The following is a 13,399-nucleotide window of genomic DNA, read 5'->3' on the forward strand; positions in this document are numbered from 1 at the left end:
TTTTGCTCCTGAGTCTGTGAGCTCATCCCTTTCACTGGGTTGCCTCCATTGTGTGGACATAAGCCCTTCCCTCCATGGTTCCTCAGAGTGTTTCAGTCTCCAAAGCATTTTCATGAGCGTTTTCATCATGCCTTCAGAGGACAGCAGGAAGGCATTCTCAGACAGGTGGAGGGACTGGCAAAAGGGCACACTGGTAGTGTGAGGTGTGCGCCACCTCCCTGTGCTACTGGGGACATATGGTCAAGGTGAAGGGAGCAAAGAACAAGGCTGAGGAAAGCCTCCTGGGATTGCTGCACTGCAACCGTTTGCTTCTCTATTCCCGCCGGTACTCAGGGGAGGGAGGCTTGTCTCATGCTGCCTGGTGAAGGGGAGTGACGTGTAATGCGTCACCGCAAGAAACCAGTGGTTTATGGGCACCACGCATCAGTGCAGCTGACATCACAGTGTGAGAGACAAGAGACTCTTGATGGAAGAGCACTGTCACTCATAAGCAGTTTTGTCTCAAACATCAAACCTGAACGTGATCAGGCCTCCTGATCTAATGACCCATTTTCAGGAAACAGAAAGGACAGAAGGACAGGTTTGGCGCTGTGACCAGCCAAACCCAGAGTGTGGCTCCTTCACTGTCTCTCTCACTCTCTTACTCTCTCCATGCATGTGCCTAATCAGGGCGACTTACTTGCCCTCTCTGTGCCTCAGTTTCCCTACTGTTGGATGAGGATAATAGGATCACGCACTTTAGGCACATACATATATATACCAATACGTATACACACATACACATTTATACACACTTACATGAAATACATGTATGCATATCCGTGTGAATGTTTGTATCTATAGAGAGAATAAATAATCTCCGTGATAAAAATTCTTGAAGTCAGAGTTTCTGCTGTGACATAATGGGATCGGTGCCAGTGTGGATTCGATCCCTGGCCTGGCACAGTGAGTTAAAGGATCTGGTGGTGCTGCAGCGGAGGCATAGGTCACAACTGTGGCTTGGATCTGATCCCTGGCTGGGGAACTCCATATGCCTCAAAGCAGCCAGAAATGAAAAAAAAAAATTCTTAAAAGTCAAATCAAACTGTTGTAATTTGTGACCCTTATTTGGATTCTGATTGAAAAAACGGTTAAGAAATTATTTATAGGAGTTCCCATTGTGATGTAGCAGAAATGAACCCGATCCATGAGGATTCGATTCAATCCCTGGCCTCACTCAGTGGGTTGGGGATCCGGCGTTGCCATGAGCTGTGGTGTAGGTCGCAGATGTGGCTCGGATCCTGTGTTGCAGTGGCTGTGGTGTAGGTCAGCAGCAACAGCTTTGATTAGACCCCTAGCCTGGGAACCTCCATATGCTGCAGGTGCGGCCCTAAAAAGACAAAAGACAAAAAAAAAAAAAAAGAATTATGAGATATTAAAACTGTGAACACTGGCCAGATATTTGATGACATTGAGAAATTCTTCTTCTTCTTTTGGTGTGATAATAGAAATAGAATCTGGATGAATAGGGTAGTGTTGGAACAAGATTGGATAGGAGTTGATCATTTTTGAAGCTGGAAACTGGGTGACAGGTACCTTGGGTTAATTATACTGTTCTTTCTATTTTTGCATATATTTGAATTTTTCCATTATGGAGAATTAAGAAGGAATATGTTTACTTGCCTAAAGCGAACCACTTTTGGAAACCATTCAAGCAATGCGAAAACTGAGGAAAAACACAAAAGTTCCTCATTCTTCCAACTTGTTCCCCATCCAGGTGATGACTGGCTGAGAGGTTGATGTATATCTTTCTAGACTTTCCAATGTCTATATAAACAATCATATATATTTATACTGTTTTACACAAATGGGATTGTGCTATGCACACAGGTCTGCAACCTGCTTTTTTCACTCAACAATATATCATGGCCAATTTTTCATGTTATACTCCATTTCTTTCTTTTTAACCACACAGTATTCCTTTGTATGGATGTACCATAATTTATTTAACCATTCCCTTAGGGTAAACTTCTAGGTTGACTTGAGTCTTTTGCCATTACGAGCTGTGCTCCAGTGAACGTCCTTGCACATATATCTTGGAGCATTTGTGCAAAGATTGATGTCGAGTGAATTCCTCGAAGGAGAATTGCTGGACGGGGATGCGTGCTGCCAGAATGCCCTCCACAGGGTGCTTCTCTGCCAGCAGGAAAGACGTGACCTGCATCCCTGCTTTGCCTTAAAAACATTATTGATCTTTTCCCCCTGATCATACAAGTAACATATGCATTTTGAAGGAATGTGGAAAATGCAGAGAAATGAAAGAAGAAAGCGAACATGACCACATTTCCACACTCTGATCTCATTGCTGTTTATTTAGATTGTTTCTGAGTTTTTGCTGTTGGAAGTCATGTGCAGTGAATGCAGTATGCGTAAATCTAGATCTGCATTTTGCTCATTTCCTTAAGAGAGATTTGGACAGCAGGAGTCATCGAGTAAAATCTTTTGGCTGATTCCAGGATTATTGCACTACCGTGCCAAAACAAATAGGAGAATGTGTGTATGAATTTTGACTCCCACAAGCAGTGTAACAGAGGTTCTGTCCAGTCTGTCTTGTCCATGTGGGGTGTCCCCACTGAAAGAGCTGTCCTTTTCTCTGTTGCTTGTTTGCAGGAAAAAGATTGTGCCCTTCTGCTCTTCTTTTGTCTTTGGATGTTCAGTGAGGGTCGTGGGTTGTTTACTACGGTGGTTAAAAACACAGACCCTGACCTCAGGCTGCAGGGGCTCACATCCTGGCTACACCTTATGGGGCACATTTTTGGAGCCCCGGTTTCTCCTCTGCAGAGTGGGGATATCAGTGCTTCTATTAGGAAATGAGGAAATTCCCAGGCAGCACTGAGCACAGGGCCTGAACGTGGGGTGTGTGATGACAACAATGCCGTCTACATGGACATGAAGTTGGAACTTTGGGGTGTAGAATATAGCTGAGAAGATGAGTCTTAAAAAGAGAAATTGGATTAGGGACAGGAACTTCAGGTTACATGAGAGGTGAAGAGGAGGCAGAGCTTCCCTGACGCTTTCTGGCAGAGGTAGCAGTTGAGCAGAGCCCTGAAGGATGAGCAGAGGGAAGCAGGAGAATGGGGCCAGGCAGGTGCATGAAGGACAGGGGCCGTGGTGGGCTCCTCTGCCTCTTTTCAGCCTGTCAGGGCTCGCAGCGGGCATCCATCACCCTGACGAGGGCCGAGGGAGAGCTGGGTGGGAGCAGGAACCGCTGCACAACAGGAATAAAAATACTTGACCCTTTGGTGGGATGAATTCAGTCTCACTAGGCAGTTTTGTTTTGAATAATTAACTAACATAGCTGGGGAGGTTTCATAACAAAGACAGAAAAATATGGAAAAGTACTTTCCAGCAGGGAAAAAAAATGAGATTTTTTTTCCAGTTCCATTAGCACCGGCAGGAATAGAGCTCATAAATGTTATACAACGTCTCTGTTCCTCAGAGGAACTTGAAGAGCGAGTGTGTAAAACATGAAGAGTGGGCAGTGAGAAAACCGCAGGACGGCTCTTCCCCTCCGGCTGGATCGAGGTCCAGGATCAACAGTGCCATCCTGAGAAGCCTCCCAGCGGCTAAATATACCCAGGAGCTCCTCACGCGGCCAGGGCGGTTTCCCCAGGACAGGGTGCTTGGGCGGGGGGCGGTGTGAGGCTCTGAAAGGCAGGAAGGCTGCTCCCAGGACCGGGGTGGGCTTGCTGGCTCTGACTGCACAGGGGGGCTCACCCAGGGCCAGTGCGCCCTGCTGGGCGGGGTGGGAAGATTGGCAAGGTCATGGGCCACACAGATGCTGTGTGGGACCTTTCAGAGACTTGGCGAAGGGCGGGGTCTGAGTGTGAGGCCAGAGAGGGGCCTTTTGGTTCTTCTGTAGATGAGGATATTTTAGGGGGTCAGAGGAGCAGCCGAGCAGGTCTCCAGTATTCAGTGTGGTTTTGGACAAATGCGTTAACCCCTTGGAGTCTGCCAAACGGGTATAGCGCTGCTCACCTCACAGTGACCGTCAGTGTGCGAGGAGCCTGTGTTAGGTGCTGTGCCAGTTGCCTGGTGCTATGTGCACTGAGCCTCAGGATGCCACGGCCAGCTGGGATCTCTCAGGTGATGGCCCAGAGCCAAGGCCGCTGTGCACGGGGTGTCTCATTCTCTCGGCTTCTTCACACAGCCGTCCTCTCCAACAGGGTGGCCTAGATTTTCTGCAAGGAGCCTCAGGGCTCCAAGGGCCAGGTCTTTCTGATACCTGGGTTTGGACGACCCAGAGGTCACTTCCTGCACATTCTACTGGCCGAGCAGTCACAGGCTGGGAGGGCGGCCCGTGTGTGCCGCGAGGGCAGAATTGTTGGGGGCATTTCGGAGATCGCCTTGAGCAGGTGACTTTCACCGGGGCCGACACTCAGGGAGGAGGCATTGGGAGCACGACTGCGGTCCGAGTACTGAAATTTTGCCGTATTCCTTCATGAGTAGCTGCTGCCTGGAGGCCCCACAGGCCCTCCTCTTGCCCCTGCCACGCCCCCAGGACCACTCTTGCTAAACCTCCCCTGATCCAGTGACTGAAGAGTGACATTTGGCGGGGGAGGGCTGGTGTGCTCCTGAGGCCTGTCCAGTGTGTTCCGTTGCCAGTGCCTGAGGCTTAGTCGTGGCGAAGTATTTTGAATATCATTCCCCAGGGCAGACCCTCTCTTTAGTAAGTGCTCAACAAATGGGAACGTCTTTCATTACTACGAAAGTTGTTTTGTTGTTATTTTAAGAAGGGGACCCAGAGATTGTGCCTTTGAAAATAAGAGGACATGCTAGCTAGCATTCTCCAGAAAGTCAGCATGATTCAGCTTCCTCTGGAAAAGCTCTGTCGTCAAATAAGCAAATCAGTGCTTCCTACTGGGTCAAGGAAATTAGGGCCTTTTGCTTCAGACCTGGAGAGGGCGGGACAGCAACACAGAGGGACGTGTGTCCTGGCGGTGTCCCTTGCTTTCCCGCTGCCCGATGGTGTGCTCCTGGGCCAGCTGCCTGGTCCAGACCTGGGCTTCATCCCAGCCTTCCAGCCCGTTTCCTGAGCTTGCTGACAGAGCCGTCTGCACAGCGCTCCAGCTCACATTCCAGGCAATCTTGACTCTGAGGCCGTTTCTCCGGCCCAGTTTCAGCAAACACAGACAGACCACCACAATCCGGCTCTCGACGTGGGGCTGGCACTGCAGCCCTTGGCGATGGGGAGTGAGAGTTGCTCGTGGCCAGGGCGGCAGATGTGGACCTTCTGAGCAGTGGCAGCTCCATCAGCAGGACAAGGCGGCCTGGGGAGTGGCTGCCAGCCAGGGGCCGCAGGCCTTGGGGCGAGAGCAGAGCCGAGCCATCTGGGGGCAGTGTGGCCTCTGCAAGTGCAGAGCCGGGGTCCCTCCTCCCTGGCAGGGGCCAAGTCGCTATGTTGCAGGAGCTCCTAGGAATGTCGCAGTTTTCTCTGTGATTCCCATGGCTGCGGCCCAAAAGCAACCTCCAGGCAGATGGGAAAATCTGCCTTTTTGTATGAACGTGAAAAATTCTTTGAAGGCTGCTCATCTCTGTGTCCTGTTTGGAGAAGAAGGAGGTCTGAGAAAATGGAGTCTGGAGTAGAGGAAGCTGGAATTTGGACTTTCCTTGGAAAGTTCACAAGAATTAAACCTGTTTAGAGAGCATTTCCTGTGGAGGATGGCTAATGCCTGAACATGTTACCCAAAGTCTCCCTTTTAGGAGATTTTTACAAAGAAAATAACCTCATAGTTTTGGGAGGGTGATCATGTTTTTTTTTTTTTGATTGGGCGTTTACATCATTTGTTAAATCCCAGTTTCCCCCCCCCCCCACTACAGACCTTGCTGATTGACCTCAGAGGTCCATTCCACTGACCTTAGATTTAACCTCAGCATCCTTCTTGGCGCAGTTCTCTCTTTCCAGCGAGTGAGCTTGAGTGGAAACCCTTTTGCCATCTCTGGACTCCACAACGCCACATTCGTTGCCATTTTTTTTCCGCCACAGCATATGGGTGTTCCTGGGCCAGGGATTGAATCGGAACCACAGCTTTGACCTATGTTGGATCCTTAACCGGCTGTGCCATAGTGGGAGGTCCTCACGGCCATTTTGGAAGGAATGTGTCAAACCCTGCAGTGTCCTCCAGTGCAACCTGACGTGCACGTCTGAGGAGTGCTGCACCATTCCACAGCCTCCTCCCATCCCCGTCCCCATTTTACCACAGGGAGACCCATGCGTGAGTCGGTCAGGGCCTCTCAGTGACTGGTTCTGGGACGGGGACCCGGGGTCCTCACGTCACTGGTCCGTGCTCTTGTCACTCGAAGGCGTCCCTCTGGTTCGTATTCCGGTTGTCTGATGATTGTGCCAAAGGCAGTGAACTTCTTGGTTTCGGCTGTATTTCATTGGCTATAATTCATTGTAAAAGAAATTAATTGGCTTTAGGGCATTGCATTAATTTATTATAAAATAATGGTAGTTTACTGGTTTTAATTGATCGGCTTTAATGATGGTCAGTGTGTTACCTACTCTTGGTCAGCGCCTTAGGTTCACGATGGAAGAAGGTTTGTCGTGAGCTCTGGTCTCCCTTGTTTTCAACTCCTTGGCACTGGCTTGCCTCCTCTTTCGGAGAAAAATATCGTAACCAGTGTTCTTAGGCAGGCCGTCCCCTCCCAGGCTCCAGTATTAGGGCCCATCTATTCAAAAACTTGGCAAGAGGCTTTTGTTGTACACGAACTTTTTTTTGTGGGATTTAAAAAGTTACAGAAATATTGGCGAGCTTTCTCAGTAGCTCCAGGAATCAGAGGGAAGTTTAGGAGAAAGAACGTTTATTTGTCTAATACTTGTTCCTAGGGGTTCCCTAGATGTGGGCACTTCTCCAACCTGAGGATGCGCATGGGTGAAGCGGTAAATTGCATGTGTTTGCGTTTATGTAAAAAGCAAGTAAAAGTGCAGCTTTGTAGCTGTCTAAGACGTCCCACAGCGAAGTGATGAAAGGGACGCTGCTGTCACGGCGCCCTCCGGCCTAACCTTCTCTTCCAGTGGAGAGAGCGCGGAGGAGCAGGGGCGTCTTTGGAGGTGGACTCAGGCAGATCCAGGTTCAAGTCTTACTCTTGCCATGGATGGCCTTGGGAATGCTCATCTCTCCAAGCCTCAGTTTTCAAATCTGTGTAGTGGAATGGTGATTTGGTCCCATCCTGAGTCCTTTTTTCTCTTCCCTTGTCTTTTTCCTTTTGTTCTATCCAGTTACGTGGAGGATTTCTTGCCCTTTTGGAGGTCTCAGGCCTTCTGCCGGAGTGCTCTAGATTTTTTTGTTGGAAAGGTTCTGCATGTAGATTTTTTTTTTTTAATTGATGTGTTTGTGGGGGAAGGTGAGTACCACATCTTGCTCCTCCGCCACCTTGATCCCGCTCTGGTGACTTGGATTAACCGAGATAACAGCTATAAAACACCCAGCATAGTGTGGATTAGATCATAATAAAGCTGTTATTAGAAAAAAGGTGGTGGAGTCCTACTGGAAAGGGAAACGTTAAATGGAAAAGCATGTTTCCGTTCACAGATGATGACCTGCCTGGCGGGGCTTTGAGTTGAGAAGGTGTTAAAATCCTCAGAGCACCTTGTTTTCCAGCCTCTGTTTGCACAAGAAACTGAACGCTGTGAACAGTGAGCACCTATTCTGTTTCTCGATATTCCCTTCAAAGGAAAGTGAAAGTCGTTCTTGTCCAAGGAGGGCCGCTGTCTTCATCTGCTGTTGGCATGTCAGGGCTGTAATTGCTGTCAGCTGTATCTGCAACATTCACGCGGTGGTTTTATTTTGGTTGAATTACCACTTTGTTAAGTACAGCACCTGTGAAGCCCAAATATTAGGTTGGAATTTCGGCTCTGGTCCTCACCATTCCCATGCTGAGCCTCAATTTCCTCTGTGTAAAATGGGCATACAGTTTCTAGAAGCCCTTTAATTGTATTACCTTGCTGAATCCTAACCCTGACTGTTTGAGGTGTGATCCTGAGGACAACACTCCTGGCCTTTCTGCTGTACTGCCATCTGGCCTTGCAGAGACATCGTCCAAACTGCATTTGCGCGGACCTGGCTGAGCATGGAGGGTGAGACGCTCAGTTATGTACTGCACATCCCGAAGGACCCCGTTAGCAACACAGATGTCATAGACATGGAGGCTTATTATGATGCTTTTCATCATTAAAGATGTAGTAAAGTGATTTGCTGCAATAAAATGTCTATTACTGTTGTTTTCTGACAGATTGAGTAAGGAGTACGTTTTTCTAATTCACCCCAGAGCAGTTGTAGTGGCCAGTAGTGACACAGTCATCAGATGGAGTCACTGCTTCATCTAGAAGGAGGGCATCATATTCTAATGGAGGAAACCAGAATTGTTAGGTGATCTTTGTTTCTGGTAGCACAGTACCTACAGTCAAGTATGGCCTCGTTAGCCATCATCCACAAGAGGCAGGGGGCATGGTAGTTAGGAGCAGGGCTCAGAGCCAGTTAGCCTGGGTTCAGATTTCCATTTTTGCTACCTACTAGCTGTGTGTCTTTGGATAACTTGCTTAACCTCTCTGTGCCTCTGTTCCATATCTGTGAAATAGTGACAATGGTATCCCCCATCTCACAGGGCTGTGGTGAATCTTACATGAATTTCTGTGTAAGCAAGTAGAAAAGCACCTAGCCTGCATTGTTAGCTGGTTTTATTGAGGCCAAAGGCCTTCCTCATAGAAGGATGGTCTTGAGAATATTGAGCTTGTCATAGCCTGACCGTCACTCAGCTACATGTTGTTACTTATAAGTTCCTGCATTTTCACGGAGGAGGTGGGTTTACAGTTCGGACAGCCTCAGAAGGGAGACCAAGATGTTTTAGCTTGGCCCCCTTATTCAAAGGACCGATTCAGTACAATTTGGGCCCTGCCATCACTGCCTAACAGCATTGACTGTATGTTTTTATTGCCTAGATCTTGCTGTAATTTTGTAGATGGAATTTTGTAAAAGGTTTTATGTATTTTATCATGATCATTAAGTTTGCAGTATTTAAAAATAGATGTGTAAAGGATACACAGTGCAGGCTGTAAAACACCCTCAAATGGCATTAAAATGGGAACGAATCCATTCATTTGGGTTTCAGCTAAGTTTATCTTATATTTTATTTTTTTTAATATTCAAAGAGCTGTAGAAATAGGTTATTGAGTAGGAAGTTGGCCAGGCCAGGGCTCTGTACTATGTGGGCACTTATGAACGCTGGCAGAGCCTTCGGAATTTGATCCTGATTGAAATGCAGTCATTTTTCCACCTGCAAAAACAGTTTTCTCCAGCAAATCTGGGGGTGGGGAGAGGGTTTATTCATTCCCACCCTCTCCCGCCTGGATCTTTCACTTTCCATTAGGCTCATTGCCCTCATATTGATGCTTATATGATGGAACCCTTGGAAAATATTCAGTGTGTTTGTTTGTGTTTCTAAACTTGAAAATATTTGCCCTGGTATTTCCCATCACTCTGATGAAATGAGTCATGTGAAATTGAACTTAACCTCTATGGGGTCTTGCAGAACCCCCAGGACCTCGTAGGTCTTAACAAACCCTGTGAAACGTATAGATGAATGTATTTTGGTTCCTGCATGAAGAGGATGGACTGCAAGGTAAAAGGGAAAGATATTTGGTGGAGAAATCAGAATGACAGGCATGAGCCAGGACCTAAAGAGGCAGGACGCGAGACATGGACATGAGCCAGCCCTGGCATCAAACCAACAACTTCCCAGCTGTGGAACGGGGCAGGTCTCAGCCTCTCTGAGCCTCAATTTTCTCGTATGCAAAATGGGCACAATACTTGTACATATGTCTCTGAGAGTTTTCAAAAGAATGAAGGGATCAGATGCAGATGGAATGTGTAGGCTTAAATGTGCATGGTCAGAGCTCAACATACATTAGTTGATGCTGGTGCTGGTGATGCTGCTGCTGTATCTTTATATTCTTACCTCTTGTTTAAAAATTATTCTCAAAATTCATAAAACTCTTCCCGTATATTTTCTTCCAAATATTTTAATATTTTGCTTTTCATATTTAACTGTTTCATGCATCTGGAGTTTATTTTTATCTATGAGGTGAGGTAGGGATTTAATTTTTGTTACTTTGTAAAGGAGTTCCTATACTGCCATATTTCCAAACTCTCTAGTCCTTTTTTGTTGGTCTGAATGATCTTCAGAGCTTTAGATGTCTTTCCATCCTCTGGGAGATAAACTTGGCAGCAAGGTGAGTTAGGATTTTATTGTTTGATTTTTTTAAAAAAATTTCGTGTATGTCTTTTTTGTCTTTTCAGGGTTGCACCCACAGCATATGGAGGTTCCCAGGCTAGGGGTCAAATCGGAGCTGCTGCAGCTGCCGGCCTACACCACAGCCACAGCAATGCAGGATCTGAGTCGTGTCTGCAACCTGCACCACAGCCAGATCCTTAACCCACTGAGCGAGGCCAGGAATCGAACCTGAGTTCTGATGGATACTAGTCGGGTTCGTTAACTGCTGTGCCACGATGGGAACTCCTTATTGTTTGATTTTAAGCTAAGGGAATTTTTTTCACAGATACGTCATTCCTCAGGTCCTCCACTAGATTATTCATTCATCCATCCATCTATCCATCCATCCACTCCAAACTGCTGTAAGCCAGTATTTTCCTTTGGTTTGAATATTCATGTCCTTGTCTCATTTTGGAAGAGTTTTAGGTGTTATTTCATCTAATTGTGCCTCTCTGTCATTCTCTATTTTCTTCTTAAGGGATACTGCTAAATATTTGCTGGAGCTTTTCATTCCATCTTTCATATCTCTCAATTCTTGTTCATGTTTACCACATGTTAATATCAGTATGTTGCATTCTTTGTGACTTTTTAGCTCTGTAGCCGAATTAACCAATTTTCTTTTTCACTGGGATAAATCTCCTAGGCCAGTAGAAAAAGGAGGGTCATGTGTGGGACAGGGACATAATGCCTAAGTGGAAAACTTCAGTGCAAACAAGAACTTGGAGTCATACATGACTAGGAAAAAGAATACCCACTTCCCAGAATCCTGGAGAGATTAGGTTGAACATGGGGCCCTGCCATACATGTGATGGGAGCTGAGCCAGTGTCATTTGAGCTGGCATTCTAGGAAAATACCTTGGCATTTTCCAGAATTGTATGATTTTGACTTAATATCCAGATGTTTATTATTCAATTCTAACTCTTTGGGATTTTCATGGTAAATTAAAAATATGGTGCTTTAGGACATTTGTATGTTGAAGTAGGGGATTGTTCTTGGAGAGCATGTTGTCAAAAGCACCTGCCTTGGATTTCAGACTGGAATCAACTTCCAAGATGTTTTGGGACCAAGGATTCCTGTTCAATGTCCATTAAACATGTGCCTGGTACAGGAAAGGTGTAGGACTTCCCTTGGGCTCTACTGTGTGGCTTGTTTGATCCTCAATTTCCTCATCTGTAGAACAGGGAGACTAATTGAGCTCTGCCTGCCTTCCAGGAGTATGCTGAGTGTTGCATGATGCAGTAGACATGAATGTGCTTTGCAGACTATAAAGTGTTTTGGATGCTTGCGAATCATGGGTATGCAAGCTTTAGGGGGATCTTCTTCCATTGGACACTTGTGTTTGGTGCTGGCTTTTAATCCCAAATGGCCAAGGGCGGGGCTCCTTGAATGCCAGTGGGATTTGAAACTCCTTTAAGAGGTCCACAGACTATCTAAGTTACCGGTTGGCTGTTAGTATGCAGCGGCTGTGCCGAGCCCCATTTCTTTCCATAGACTGGGCCTGTGTGATTATATGCAAAATCTACAAGTGGTGTCATGCTGGGGCATTGTGAGAAGGAGGTCTTAAAAGTTACACACTCCCCTTCATGATTCTTTTTTTTTTTATCATTCATTTATAAATATATATTTTCTACTGTATAGCATGGTGACCCAGTTACACATACATGTATACATTCTTTTTTCTCACATTAAGTTTTCCATCATAAGTGACTAGACAGAGTTCCCAGTGCCACACAGCAGGGTCCCATTGCTAATCCATCCTGAAGGCAACATTCTGATTCTATTTACCCCAAGCTCCCAGTCCCTCCCACGCCTTCCCCTTCCCCCTTGGTAACCACAAGTCTATTCTCCAAGTCCATGATTTTCTTTTCTTTGGAAAGGTTCCTTTGTGCTGTATATGAGATTTCAGATATAAGTTTTACCATATGGTATTTGTCTTTCTCTTTCTGACTTACTTTACTTAGGATGAGAGTCTCCAGTTCCATCCATGTTGCTGCAAATGGCATTATTTTGTTCTTTTTTATGACCAAGTAGTATTCCATCATGTATATATTCCATTCTTCTAATCCAGTCATCTATCAGTAGACATTTGGGTTGATTCCAATGGCCATATTTGGCTATTGTGAATAGTGCTTCAATGAACATGCGGGTGCATGTGTCTTTTTTAAGTAGAGTTTTGTCTGGATATATGCCCAAGAGTGGAATTTCTTGGTCATATGGTAGTTCCATGTATAGTTTTCTTTTTCTTTTTGTTGGCTGCCCTGCAGCCTATGGAGTTCCTGGGCTGGGGATTAGATCTGAGCGACAGTTGCAACCCAAGCCAGAGCTGTGGCAAAACTGGATCCCTAACCCACTGTGTCAGACTAGGGATTGAACCTGTGTCCCAGGGCTCCCAAGACACAGCAGGAACTCCTTCGTCATGATTCTGATAGTAGCTTCCACTCATTGAGTGCCATTGATGTACTAATCACTTTATGTATGTCAACTGCAAAGTAGTACTCTTATCACCACCCCTGTTTTACAGAAGAGGGACTTATGGCTTGGTGCAAAGTAGTACTCTTATCACCACCCCTGTTTTACAGATGAGGGACTTATGGCTTGGAAATGTCGATGAGGAGGGACTTTCTCTAGGTTGTAAAGTTTGGAGGTGGCAAAATTGGAAGTGGGATCTACAGTCTCTGACCCCAAAGCCATTTTCTCTTTAGGACACCATGCTGGTTTAGGTATGATTTTTGTTTTCAACCAGCCAACTAATCATCTAACCAACCAACTAATGAACAGTCACCATTCAGCCAGTAACAATCACCCTAACAAACAGCCTATCCAACCAACCAATCAGTTATTAACAATCATTCACCCAACCAGTAACCACCAACTGATAATTAGTCACTCAGTTAACCATCCATCCATCCAGCCAACTAATGAACAACCACTAGCTCAGCCAATAATAACCGACCCCTAATTAGTCAACCAACCATCAACCAGCCAATAGCATGTGTCGCTCTCTGTCGTCTGGTCAGCCGTGAGCTTTGTGGTGGAGAGGACATATTGCCCCATCCTTAAGGAGCTGCCAGTCTGTGGGGGAAAAAA

The sequence above is a fragment of the Sus scrofa genome, chromosome 6 (assembly GCF_000003025.6).
Source record: "Sus scrofa isolate TJ Tabasco breed Duroc chromosome 6, Sscrofa11.1, whole genome shotgun sequence".
In the NCBI taxonomy this organism is placed as follows: domain Eukaryota; kingdom Metazoa; phylum Chordata; class Mammalia; order Artiodactyla; family Suidae; genus Sus; species Sus scrofa.